Consider the following 14,356-nt stretch of genomic DNA (forward strand, 5'->3'; position numbering starts at 1 on the left):
ATATTTATTTTTTCGTATGGACATTGAAGGATATAATGTTTTTTGTATTTTTCATGACAATATCTATTTTAGAATGTTGATAGGCATGACACTTGAGCTTTAAAGTACCACATCGTTTTGGTTTTAGTTTACAAGTCGGTGTTAATTTGTAGACTGCTCCAGTTGGTAATCACGGAACGATCCTTTACATTTTGGAGTTGAGACTGGATTTATTTTTTTTCTTCGACGACAGACAACAACATTTTGCGGAGGCCTTGAGGACGGCCCAGGAAGGAAATATAAAAAGAAACACGAGGAATTCCCATGAATTGGGACTGAACCCTCTTGGCTTTATGAATAGGGAGGTGAGCTTGATTACCGGGGAAGATGGCCGTTCGCTTCCCGAGCGCAACAGAGGGGCCCCTAAGCAAGGATTCCAAAAGCTCACGATTACGGCGGGTGACTAAGGTGTTCACTTTCATTTGATCCATGCCGCTGCCGCGCTTACGCCGCTGCCGACTAATTTGAATGGCAAAAAGTGTTGACTTTTTCCACGCGATTTCTTTTTTGGTCTCGTAAGAGCACTTGCCTGAAGGTGTGTTAATCATTAGTCACTTTCCACTGGTAATTTACACAGTCACCCACTTAACCAGTCTAATGGGTATGATTTTCGGCATAATATTTCATTTCACAAGTGATGACAAGCTTCAAATGACTCCGCGGCACGGGACTAAGGCAGACAGGGGACGCCGTTGCCACAGAGACCACATGTGAAACCCTCCAGGATTTGCATGGATCTTAATTTGATCTACTTGAGATTGCAACTACCTTCCACTTGATTTAATTAGGCCGAGAGATGTGACTAATTAAGTTGACGGCGAGAAACACGAGCGCGTCAAAGGCGGCTGATGAGCCGGCGGAGGCGGACGATGGTAAATATTGACAAAGGAAGTTTATTGGTTGCGCCGTGAACAGAATCGCGGGGTGAAAAGGACCATTGAGTCCCGGAGCCGTGTCGGGCTATTCGCCCGGCGTTTCTGCAGATAATGACGCTTTTCATTTTGCCGTGTAGAGGGCAACACTGACTGTGTGTGTCGTGAATGAGTTCATTTACCACCGGGGACTGACAGAATGGGACAGCCGCGCAAAAACTAAGTCAACCACCACTTGCCCGATTGAATATTCATGTGGGTGGGGGGGGACACATGAAAATACATAAAATACAATGTTGAATTCCAAGTTGCTGTCATTTCAAAAAGAAAGCCATCCAAAGTGAATGTATTTCCCGGGGGGGGGAAATAGTTGATGATTGATTGATTCCATCCATCCATTTTCTTTTGCCGCTTATCCTCACAAGGGTCGCAGCGAGTGCTGGAGCCTATCGGGGCTGTGAACAGCCAGGAGGCGGGATACACCCTGAACTGGTTGCCAGCCAATCGCAGGGCACACAGAGACAAACAAGTCGCACTCACAATAACACCTAGGGCCAATTTTGAGCGTCCAATTAATGTTTTGGGGATGTGGGAGGAAACCAGAGTGCCCGGAGAAAACCCAGTCAGGGACGGGAAAAACATGCAGACTCCACACAGGCGGAATTGAACCCGGGTCTTCAGAACTGTGAGGCCAACGCCTTACCAGCTGACCCACGGTGCCGCCCTTTCTGATTCAATCTTTATAATTATGTACCCTGCCTCCTGGCCGTTGACAGCTGGGATAGGCTCCAGCACTCTGCGTGACCCTTGTGAGGATAAGCGGCAAAGAAAATGGATGGATAGAGTAAAAGCCAAAAAAAATGGAAACATGACTTTTAGACCTTACTGTTGAACTCTGGACAGGTGGCAAAAAACCCCAAAACAAACAAACAATATCTGTGAAAAAGAATTATCTATTTTTTTCACTAAAGATATCCGCAAATATCCTCGATAATGTACCAGATTCAGACTATATCAATGTCAAAGTGCACATCCGTGATGTACACTCAAGGGCCTTTTATCACCTGTTACACGGCCTCATATTCCAGCCCAAGAGGCCGGCCCATTAGCGTTTGGCAGATGTGCCGCTCCCGCATGAAATACCCGCACGGCTAAAGGTCCCCTGAAATGTTGAGGTGTATAATTGCCGATCCGTGCTAAGCCCAGAGGCCTCGTTCACTTCGTTCGGGCCTTTTTTTTTTTTTTTTTTAATGGCGGCGCGACAGACGGAGGGTCTTTTCCAGTACATAAAAGAACAGATGTGAAAATCACTTAACCAGATTGGTCTCCCTCAACTCCACATCGTGTATCTCTCCCCCCGTTTTCATCGCTCTGGTGATCATCTGAACGTAGTGAGGCGAACTTCACGCAATCCCACGTTTTTGCCCATTATGCAATCCGCTTAATTACAGTCTCTAACTGAAAATGTCTATGAATTGCGCCAACAGAAATTTTTGATCTGTGCTTCTTTGTTTCTGGTACAGCATACGGAAAATAGTTTTGGCTGAAATTTGGCGTGCAACACTATATGACCTCCAAATCCGAGACTATGGTCCTCAGTCGGAAAAGGGTGGCATGCCCTCTCCAGGTCGGGGATTGAGATCCTTCCCCAAGTCGAGGAGTTCTAGTATCTTGGGGTCTTGTTCACGAGTGAGGAAAGAATGGAGCGGGGGATCAACAGACGGATCGGTGTAGCGTCTGCAGTGATGCGGACTTCGTATCGGTATGTTGAGGTAAATAGGGAGCGAAGTCGGAAGGCGAAGTTCTGAATTTACCTCTCGATCTATGTTCCTACCCTCCCCTATGGGCACGAGCTGTGGGTTTTGACCGAAAGAACAAGACCCCGGATACAAGTGGCCAAAATAAGTTTCTTCCACAGGGTGTCCTGGTTCTCCCTTCGAGATAGGGTGAGAAGCTCATCAGGGAGGGGCTCGGTGTCGAGCCACTGCTCCTCCGCATTAAGAGGAGCCAGATGAGGTGACTGGGGCATCTGATCCGGATGCCACCCGGACGCCTCCCTGGTGAGGTGTTCCGGGCATGTCCCACTAGAAAGAGATCCCGAGGACGACCCAGGTCACGCTGGAGAGACTATGTCTCTCGGCTAGCTTGGGAACGCCTCGGGATCCCTCCGGAAGAGCTGGAAGAAGTGGCTGGGGAAAGGGAAGTCTGGGTATCCCTGCTGAAGCTACTTCCCCCGTGACCCGATCCGGAAAAGCGGTAGATAATGGATGGATGGATGGATGGATGGATGGGCGGATGGATAGAAAGAACACTATATGACCTAAACGTTAATTGATTGAACTTATTTTAAGGACTTATTGTGGTTTTTGAACATGAATTTTAGTTACATTTGGCGTGTTCCACCTACCAGCTGATGCAATTGTGATTCCGAGCGCTCATAAAGTTGCGTAACCAGCTATAGCATCGGCAAAATGATATTAATAAGTACCCTAAGTGAGACTTTTAATAATTAAATGCTTAGATGAGTTTTATCCAGATGTACATAAAACCACTGATACCATTTTGAAAGGTTGGTGCTGCACGTGGCCCGATGAAGGAATGTTCTCGGCCTCGTCGAATGTACTTTTAATTGAATTTTAATCTTGAGGCCACAAATCATGCCGCAGTGAGCAATTATCTCTGAACGACAAAGTGATTTATATGGAAAGGCCCCAGCAGCCACGTAGCACGTAGCGTGGTCTCGCAGACTCAAGGTAACCATGCGATGTTTCAAGAACCCCGGTTGGGTTTATTATTATTATTTTTTTTTTTTGGTCAAATACAATGGCTGCCTCCATTCTGCTTATCTCCCCTGTGGTACAGTTCTCCTTTTTCTCAGAGCCTGCATCATTTCTCGTCCCCTCCCTCGCTACTTCTCCCTCTGTCTCGCTGTCCTCCAGTGGTCTCATTAGGGCGGGACTGCGAAGGGAAGGTGAGATGGTTACTGTGACAACGGCAGAGAATGACTGACGGAGCGGCGCTTGTTGTGTGCGAGCGCGACGGCAATCATGATAGCATGGCCGGCCCCCGAAAGTGGCTATTTTTATGCAGCTTTTCAATAGAGAACTTAATGTTTTCACCTGCATGGTGTTGAACACGGCTTAATTCGACAGGAAGCAATGAAGCGTCCCCGGGTCATGGTGTGTTTTGCAGAAACCGGACTAAACAGAGAAAAGAAACCGAACATTGTCACATATTTCAGTTGGCCAATCCATTAAAGATCTTTCCGATTGTACAGTCAAGCCTCAGTTCTCAAACGTCCCCGTTTTCAAATGAAAATTCAGAGATTTTTTTTTTTGCTTTTGTTTTCGAACGAAAACCGGAACTCGAACACCCCCGACAAAACCCGGAAATAACATATTGCGCGTGGCCAGACCAGCTGAGCCACGACGCGCTTTGTTGTGAATTCCCACACTTCGGAAAAAAAACGGAACTAACAATGTACGCGTCGCAAGCAAGTGACCCACCCACGACACTTTTTGTCATTGTCTATTCAAACGCCCCCTGGAAAAAAAAGCCAGACATAACGCACGTGGCACAACCGGCGCACTTTTGTTATTCTGTATAACACAGCCTCTGTGCACAGACATGTCCCGGTAGTAACTGTTGTTTTTCTTCTTATCGAGTACTACCGTATTAACCCCCAATCATGGCTCCAGAGAAAGTAAGTTGCTTGTTTAAAGTTATCCTGCACTTTTGTTAATAAGAAAAGTTTACAAGGATGGGGGCCGAGTCGCGACAGATACGGCAATGCACTCCCAGCCTAACCTAGTCTACTACTAAAGCATACATTTTAACAAAAAACTCAATATATTTCGTCATTTTTTTTATTATCTAGAGTATTTAAACTATACATGTATTTCTACTATGCAGTTTATTAACAGGAAAAAGTAAAAAAAAAATGCTTTAAAAAGCCCAATTTTTTTTAGGCTTGGAACGCATTATTTCTTTTTTCATTCATTGTAATGGGAAACGCTGATTCGGTTTTCGAACAAATCACTGTTCGAACCGTTTTCTGGAACGGATTGTGGTCGAGAACAGAGGCATCACTGCATTTTAGGAGGACTAAACGCACAAAAACGTGCTTCCTGTTGGGCGGGGAGCTAAGATTAGACCAGAGCGATTGACATGCTGTAGTCATTGAGGCGATTTGAATTCTGCCATTTGTCCCTTTACCTGTTTGTAAATGACCAACTTACAGTACAGCAGCAGCTTACGTATCATGAAATTAAAAGAGCTGTTTTTGAATGATGTGATCCAGCTTCAGTGATCCAAGCCCACGTCCAAAATTTCCTTTCTAAAAAGGCAATGAGCAAAGACTGCCGCGGGAAGTGGACACTGCCTCCTGTGGTGCGGATGACCTTTTGCAAAGCCGCACGGAGTCGCAAGACTTTGATAAAGAGCAGCTTCGAGGTGACACAATGCCCTTGCGGCGAACACAACGGCCACACTGGAGGCATAAAACACACAAACACACACCCACACACACACACACACACACACACACAGAGGGCTAACCAGCTGGCCTAGAAATACCATTTGGTTCAGGTCACAGGTTCAATTTCCGTTTCAAACAGCGGGGTGCGTGACTGCAGGTCGAAACGCGGCAGCTGGCAGAAAGGCGGAATTAGCCTTCATGACATACTACCGTCGCTTGCAGAAGTATGTTTTTTGTTTTTATAATGAAAGAAGTATGTTTACTGTATGTATAATATGCTTATATGTCCATTCTCCTGAATGATGAAAAGATGGATTTTTTTTTTTTTTTACATTAACACATAAAAAAGAGAAAATGTGCTAGTGATAAAATGGCCACAAGGGAAAGCTAGAAAGCATCCAAAGACCTTGTGAACATTAATTTGCACATAATGGGAAGGGAGGAACGTGAAAAGTGACAGATGCATCAAAAAAGGAACAGATGCACATGCTGTGTCTATGAAATGGAACAGAATATGTAAAAGCGGTCTGCGCGACGGCGACACGCTACAGTTGCTCTTAAATTCATCTGTCATGGCTTCAGATTACGGGGAGGGTGCGCATGGGCACACGGGGACGGGAAGAACCCAATTAGCGCAGTCAGACCGACGGTTTACGCAGCGGAACTCCTAAAGTTGAATGTCCGTGTGATTGTAAATTAGAACGTTTTATTGGCGGGAAAACTGTTCAAATGGGCTGGTGTCGCTGTCCTCACGACACGTTACTACGTGAAGCTCGACAGCCAGCGAACTTATAAAGAAACTCCGTTCAGAAGGCGTTCTTTTCTTGCGTTTATGGCGGTTTCTTGTGGTAAATATAATCATAAATGTAACTGAAAGACAGAGAAACATATATGTTACACTGTGCACTGTGTGGCATTGTGCAAAGTACAGGTAGCTAGCTTATTTATGCTAAACACAACAATAGCTATTTCAACAATCACTCGTTTACATCGAGCTTTCAAATAAAATATAATTGTGACCTCAACCTAATGTCTTGGAAGACAAAATACTTACAAAGACGAAAGTCTCCCGAGGTTCAAACGTTTAGAACACATTCCGCATAGTTGTTAGTTGTTCTCAGAATTAATGTTCACCATGCTCATATTTTCACGGAGATATGTCAAAGATCCTGTAAAGAGTTACGGAGCACTCACTCCGCAAAGAAACTGAATGATCCTCACAGGTCAAGAGGTGTCACTCTGATACTTTTTCTTTTAAAACATTGTAATCGCATCGAATGAATGAAATAATCATCCATCTATCCTTTTTCTTTTGCCGCTTGTCCTCACAAGGGTCGCCGGAGCCTATCCCCGCTGTCAATGGGCAGGAGGCGGGGTACACCCTGAACCGGTCGCCAGCCAATCGCAGGGCACATGGAGACAAACAGCCGCACTCACAATCACACCTAGGGGGAATTTAGTGTCTCCAATTAATGTTGCGTGTTTTTGGGATGTGGGAGGAAACCGGAGTGCCCGGAGAAAACCCACACAGGCAAAGGGAGAACAATGCAAACTCCACACAGGCGGGGCCAGGTTTGGACCCGGGACCTCAGAACTGTGAGGCCAACGCTTTACCAGCTGATCCACCATGCTGCCTATGAAGTAAACATATTTTCAAGTTTTTAACTAACTTTTTAACTAACATATCTTATGAAATGTACAAATCTTTTAACCAAAGACATTACAGCTGGCGACCAGTTCAGGTTGAACGCCGCCTCTCACCCAGAGTCAGTTCAGATGGTGGGTGGTATTTTATTGTTTTTAATATAAATATTATTTATTTGGTTTTATTTAGAATGTCAAAATGTTACTTGAATTTTCTTGTACATTTAATGATGGTTTCATGACCACAACAGTCCAACGCCGAACACGATTTTGTCCATTTACCCGTCAGAACAGATTGCGTTCAACCTGAGAGATTTGTATACGGTTACGTACGCTGACCTGGCCCGCAACGCCGGCAGAGCTTTTCCAAGTCGAAAGGACCAGACGTTAGCGCGCACACACGCATTAACACAACACGCTCAAATTGAAACGATAATCTGATTATGCGGCAGCTGTCGCAGACAGCCTTCAGTGTTTGCGGTTTGTGAGTCACGACGCACGCACGGTTACATCCGCACACAAACGCGGTCGCGTGGCTCCTTATGCTCACTTGGGATAGCACAAACGCAGAGAAGTCTACGGCGATTTGAAATATAAACACTTTCTTAGGGCACATCCTGTATCATATTTGGAAGGGGAAAGTCCGAATATTGAGTTAATTGAAAAACAAAGGTTTCGTCAGTGGAGGGAAGACGTGATGATGGGATAACGGCGGACATTTGCACTTCAGGCTCCATGCTCTGCTGCCACCAAATGTCCCCGCTGAGGCATGTCATGTGGACCTTTCTTTTATTTACATACCACTAATAAATGGAAATGCATTTTCACGATTTGAACTGACCGCAACTGTCCAAATGAACGGCAGAAAACATGCAAGCCTCGATGCTTTCGGTCAATAAGTGTTGTGTTAAAATGCCTTAACATAGAGTTTGTACTCTTACTTTGTGCTCTTACTTTTAAACTTGTTTTTTTTTTTTAATTCCATTTGTCTACTCATAAAACCAAATAATAAACATTTACCTTAATACATGATAGAGTTTCTCTATAGAGCCCGTGCACCTACGTCATAAAATTACGTGACTTTTGTTTACCTCACCATATTGCCGGTCTAGCAAAGCATTGTTCAATGCTAAGTCGGTTGGAGACAACGCGAAAATCCATCTTATAGCACGACGCCCAGAGTTTTGTCTCATACCGTTAAACATTTAGAAGGTGATAATAAGCAAATATACGTGGAAAAATGAGAGATACCGCCGATAAGAAATTGGACTGTTAATTCGCTTCCGCTTGTCTTGGACAACTGGATCTACACATGGATCTGGTGAGTAAGTCGGCGAAATTTACACGGAAGAGTTTGAAAGCATAGAAAAGTCTGGACGCATACAAATACTTCGTTGCTGGATCTGTTGTCAATCCCACATAGTGATGGAGCCACTCAGGTTTTTTTCAATACAAATACCAATATTTAAATAAATGAGCCCTGGTTTTATACAAACTCCCATTCATTAACTATAATTGGAAATAAAGAAAAAAGATAGCGTGTCGGCTCCTCCTCACATAGAGCGTGTTGCGGCCACATATTAAACTTTGGTAAACTTCTCCATGACAGACTTTTTCTGTTTTTAAATATGGATTGTTCCCAAATGAGTTCAATGCGTATTTTAAAAAAAAGAAAATAAACTGGTAGGATAGGCTTCAGCCCTCGTACACGGAAGCGTGTTGCGGCCAAACGTTAACCTACGTAAGTCTCTGTGTGACTGACGGTTTATTTTCTTTTTTTAAAGACGCTTTGGACTCATTTGAGAACAATGCATATTTAAAAAAAAAAAAAAAAAACAAGTCTGTCGGGGAGAGGTTTACCAAAGATTAACGCGGGGCCGCAACACGCTTCGTGTACGTTGGAGGCGACTCGCTTTCTTTTTTTTTAAACGCATTGTTCTCAAATGAGCCAACTTGCCATTATAAATACTTCTTGGGAATTTGAGATTGAGAAGAATAATTCCTACAGGACGTGAAGCGATCGCTACACAGTTGTGTGTATTTGGTTGGGCACCATCAATCACGTTTAATTTCCGAAATCCATCAATATTTTCTGGTCTTTTCATCTGACATTCCATAGAATGATTTCTTTGAATATCTGTCTCGCCTGGTGTGACAACCAACAGGACAACAAGTCTCGGTTGGGTATCGTGAATATTCTGTTCTGGTATTCAATAAGCCATTTTCACATTTTGATTATGATACGGAATTATTAAGAGCATATTGTATCCAAACATCAGTAATTATGTCTTATTAACTACAATAGTAGTAATAATGTATTACACAATACATAAAATATTTGAGTTGCAGTGGTGACTTATTAAGGAAGCGACAGGAATTAGTGCAACTCTGGTCGCGAGGAAATTTGACTAATTAAGATGTATACAATTTTAAGCTTAGGCCCATGCAATTTCAATATTCTTATCATTTGCTCTGATGTCACAGTTAATGGGGGGAAATGGAAATGTGCTCGCCATTTGACTGGCGGCGCTGATATCTAGCGTGGCTCCTTCGAGATGTGGTGGGACAATCAGCAAGGGAGTCGAGAGTCCAGAAGATTCACTGGGTCAGTCAGTTACTGATTTAGTCAGCGCGCAGACAACGCGGTCGTGTGAGCAACCGGGCCAGGCGGGCGGGGAGGCTGGCAGGCTGGCGGGCTGGCGGGCTGGCGGGCACTCAGTAAGTCTCCAATTAAGTCAGTCATTTAGAAGGCCAGCCGGACAGTCGATTACAGTCAATATGTTAATCAGACGCTGCTGTCTGTCAGTCAGTCAGTCAACAAGATGATGACGGAGCACCCGTTCATGCGGGGTAATGCCAGCCGGGGCTCACGCTTCCAGATGTTGCTTTTGCGCGTGTTGCAGAATGTGACAACATGAAAAAAAGAATCGTCCCACTGATGCTGTCACCTGAAACGGGGAATATTCCCACGTCATCGATTCATCTGGTTCTGGTACGAATATAGTGTTTTTTAAGCGTTGCAAGTCATCCTTTCCCCGGAAAACACCTCCAGCGACGACCATCAAACAGCAAGCACTGTTTGGTTTTGTCTAATGTGAGAGGGACTCCTTTGACAATGTGCACGAGGGGTGGGGGGCTGAAAACAAAGCGCATAATTCCGAGAAGAAAAGAGAAGAGCAGCAACGTGACGCCCCTCAGATCACATCCACGGCGAGCGCCGCAAATCAGACGCAGAAAAAGGTTCGCTTTTATCTGCTGAGAGACGTTTGCTGCAGGGAGCAGCGCGGCGGCGCCGCCGCCTTGACAGCAACATGAAACTGTGATATCACAAGCAAGCCTGAAGGTCACGAGGCGCTAGCGGGCTGTGATGTAGCGCACGGGCACCGCAGACGCATACATTTACTTTGCAGACTTGCCGACTGAGTATACGACGATCGGGCCCTATTTAACTTGAAACAAGTGGAACACGGCATACGATGTCCTTGGAGAAAATACAGAGGCGCGTTTGCATTTAAAGGAGAAATCCAGCGCTTTGCATGAACAGTGTATCCATTAGGTCATGTAATATGTACACTATTTTGACAAGATGATGTTAAATCCTCTCTCGTTAAATAGTGTTTTGAGAAGATTTTTATCGACAATGACGAATTTTCATGGGCGCTGCCATTTTCGCGAGTCCCATGACCTACGTGGGCGTATGTGACGTGTACCGTGCCGTTCCAAACGTTGGATTACATGCAAAACCCTTATGCCCAGCGCTGATTTCTCGGACTTATCCTCATCTGATGAAGAAATAGCAGTATCGGTTGATCGGGAAGACGGAGGAATACTTCCATACAGATTTGAACTTGTGGCTGTAATTAATGTTGAATATTCGGATGGTTCTTCGGGTGGAATGACGCGGAGTCTGACTACTCGGAGGCCTTCGAGTGACATAAATATACAAAGGACCCCAGGGCCGGCAGCCGCGAATGGTTCTTCGGACGGGAATGACGCGGAGTCTGATGAGCGAGCTCCAGTGGCGGGCCGCGAGCCGAGCTTCGGTGTCCGGGGCTAACGGTCTCCGCCCACTTCGCTAGCCCCGGACGCTCAAGCTAGGCTAAAGGCCTCCACCGTCACCGAAGCTCGGCGAAAGGCCTCCCCGGACGTCGAAGCTCGGCTCGCGGCCCGCCGCCGGAGCTCGTGGCCGGCCTTCGGTGGCAGCAGAGGCCTTTAGCCTACCTTTGGCATCCAGGGCTAATGGCCTCCGCCGCCTGGAAGCTCGCTCGTAAGACTCTGCGTCATTCCCGTCCGAAGAACCATCTGCGGCTGCCGGCCCGGAGCTCCTGGGGGCCTTTGTTTATGGTTTTATGTCACACATAGGCCTGCGAGTAGTCAAACTCAGCGTCATTCCACCCGAAGAACCATCCGAATCTTCAACATTAATTACAGCCACAGGTTCACATCTGTATGGAAGTATTCCTCCGTCTTCCCAATCAACCGATACTGCCATTTCTTCATCAGATGAGGATGAATCCGAAAAATCAGTGCTGGGCATAATGTAATCCAGCGTTTGGAACGGCACGGTACACGTCACATATGCCCACGTAGGTCATGTGACTCGCGAAAATGGCAGCGCCCCTGAAAATTCGCCATTGTCGATAAAAATCTTCTCAAAACACTATTAAATGAGAGAGGATTTAACATCACATTGTCAAAATATGGTACATATCACATGACCTATTGGATACGCTGTTCATGCAAAGCGCTGGATTTCCCCTTTAAAGACACGAACGCCGTGCAGATTGCGGATGATCACATATTCCGATCGAATGGGAAATTTTCCGGGGAAAAATTGCAGTCTTTTAGTGTAATAAGTTCTGATTTTGCAGAGCCTGGAATCGAACCCTCGCCTCGGCGCAGAGCGGGGCGTCTGAGTAATGTAAAGAGAATGCCATTAGCGGGTTGACAGCTACTGTGAGTCTTGATGCGCAGCGGCCGCCGTGCTGATTGGTGCCTCGGTGTACGTGGCCTCGGCCTCGCAGATAATAGGTGGCTATTTTTAGCCCGGAGAGAGAGGGTGCCGGTGCGAGAGGGTACGCTCGAGAAGAATAGGGATGAGGCAGCCCGGGGAGCGAGGCCGGCGATTTCATTGACAACGCGCAACGCTGAAGTAACAGAAGGAAGACGGGAAAATGTTATGGGCAACCAAGCAACTAATAAGCTTGAACCTCGGCACTCTGCATAATGCGACAGCTCATTACCACCCAATTAGGCATTACAATGCCTTGCTTACCGAGCTTTACTGATGCAAATCAAGCAGTGGGGGGTGTGCTAGATCTAAAGGAGAGATGAAATGATGACAAAATTGTCAAAAAGTCCGCCTGGGGTGTGGGTGTTATCCAAATTGGGGAAAAAAAAGGCTCTGACAATGTGCGGACGCTCGTCATCAAACAGCTTATGCCACGATGACCACTTCACAGCATCATTTACTGGCTACTTACCGATGAACCCGGCACGACCCTTCAGACGGTACAAGACTCCGACATCCAGTCTATGCCGTGCACGTCATTCAATGACGCACGACCACAAACTTACAAAAACGCATCCTTTGATTTCCTCCCGCGACATTAACAATTACAAGATAAGCATAAAAAACAACACCACCTCATGTCACCCCCCCCCCCCCCGCATAACTGGAGACCATTTTCGTATCTTAATTTTATTCTTGATGTCTAATCCTGTGATCCCCCCCCCCCCACCCCATATGCTGCTTCGATGGATTATTGCATGTTACTAAACTCAGTCTGGGTCAGCCCTGAGGCAATCACTGTATATTATGCTGAATGTGAGTCTAAATGCATGTATGTGTCTGGGTTTTTTTTTTTTTTTTTTTTTTTTTTTTTGTGAGGGTATGGGGGTGGGCATGATGCATGTGTGTGCCATTTTGTGTGTTAGACCTAACGGGACAGCCGAAAGAAAAAGAAGAAGAAGATCAAACTGTAGCCGCATTGTGAACTGAATAAGAACCTACAAGGTGCAGCATGTTTCAAACATCCAGGACAACACAGTGGAATTCATCCATCCATCCATCCATCCATCCATCCATCCATCCGTTTTCTTTTCCCACTTATCCTCACAAGGATTAAAGGGAGTGCCGGAGCCTACTTCAGCTGTCAATGGGCAGGAGGAAGGGGACACCCTGAACTGGTTGCCAGCCAATCAGAAGGAACATGGAGACAAACAGCCACACTCACAATCACACCTACGGGCAATTTAAAGTGTTCAATTAATGTCGCATGTTTTTTGGGATGTGGGAGGAACAAAGAGTGCCCGGAGAAAACCCACGCAGGCACGGGGGAGAACAATGCAAACTCCGCACAGGTGGGGCCGGGATCAAACCTGCTCCTCAGAACTGTGAGGCCGACGCTTTACCAGCTGAGCCATCGTGTGTAAATGAAAAAAAAATAAGCCAAAGGTTTGGAAGCAAATTCAATTCAATAAGATGGGAAAGTCCAAATGTAAAACTAAATGAATCTTGACAGTTATTTTAAATGGGGGGACACTAACGTTCAGGATTTATGGTAATTGTTTGTTAGTATTTCTATGTGTCAGGACCAATGGACGGATGTCTTGAAAATGATTATTATTATCGTCGGATCCACAAATAACGATATTTCACTTTAAAAATAAAGCGTCAGGTTTGCCCCTGTGACGACGCGTGGCTTCAAAACCACACCGTGACTCTTTGGATCTCAATTATTTAACAGGCAGTTACTGAATTCATAGATCCGGGTGATGTAACGCAGTCGTTGAAAATGACAGATCACATTTAGTCCCGCTGGGGGGGCCACGGCGCCTTCAAAGAGGCCGGAAACAATGCAAAGAAAAGCCTCTGTCTCCATTTTGTTTCTCCGTCAGAGACAATAGGATGAAAACGTTTTGCACGGTGACGCTCGGCAAAACGTCCAGGTCAGTGAGACGAAGTGCTGCTCAGTCCACGCAGATATCACAATGCATAGGCAGTAATGGACTCAGATACATAAAAGGGCAACAAAAAAAAAATGCATATAAACGGGCTCACGCTCAGCCTGGGTCAGGTGGAGAGTTCCATTAAGACCGAGAACAGAGGGGTGTGTGTGTGTTTGCTCAGGTCCAATCTGGCTGCTTTCAATAACCAAGTGGTTCAGTCCGATAAAGGGCAGCCATCTATCTGCATCCACCCAGTCAACTCTGACACTGTTTCCAAGGAAACGCCACCCTCGGGAGTGGGAACGGGTGGGGGCGCGGGGTGGATGCGAGACCTTGAGGGAGCGTTCTCTTGTTCTGTCAGCACGCCGGGAGG

The 14,356-nt window shown here is 45.8% G+C and overlaps 1 protein-coding gene and 1 long non-coding RNA gene across 2 annotated transcripts in view; both read right to left on the reverse strand.

Annotated features, from left to right (window-relative positions):
• Positions 1–14,356, reverse strand: part of dscamb (Down syndrome cell adhesion molecule b) — a 134,422-nt gene that overhangs the window by 73,385 nt on the left and 46,681 nt on the right. The gene's annotated exons all lie outside the window — the stretch shown is intronic.
• Positions 3,658–6,537, reverse strand: LOC133504559 (uncharacterized). The gene is made up of 3 exons (XR_009796018.1): positions 6,443–6,537; positions 4,031–4,111; positions 3,658–3,869 (listed from the first exon to the last, which is right to left on the reverse strand). It is a non-coding gene; the product is annotated as an uncharacterized LOC133504559 (long non-coding RNA).

This window comes from Syngnathoides biaculeatus, chromosome 8 (assembly GCF_019802595.1).
Source record: "Syngnathoides biaculeatus isolate LvHL_M chromosome 8, ASM1980259v1, whole genome shotgun sequence".
Lineage (NCBI taxonomy): Eukaryota > Metazoa > Chordata > Actinopteri > Syngnathiformes > Syngnathidae > Syngnathoides > Syngnathoides biaculeatus.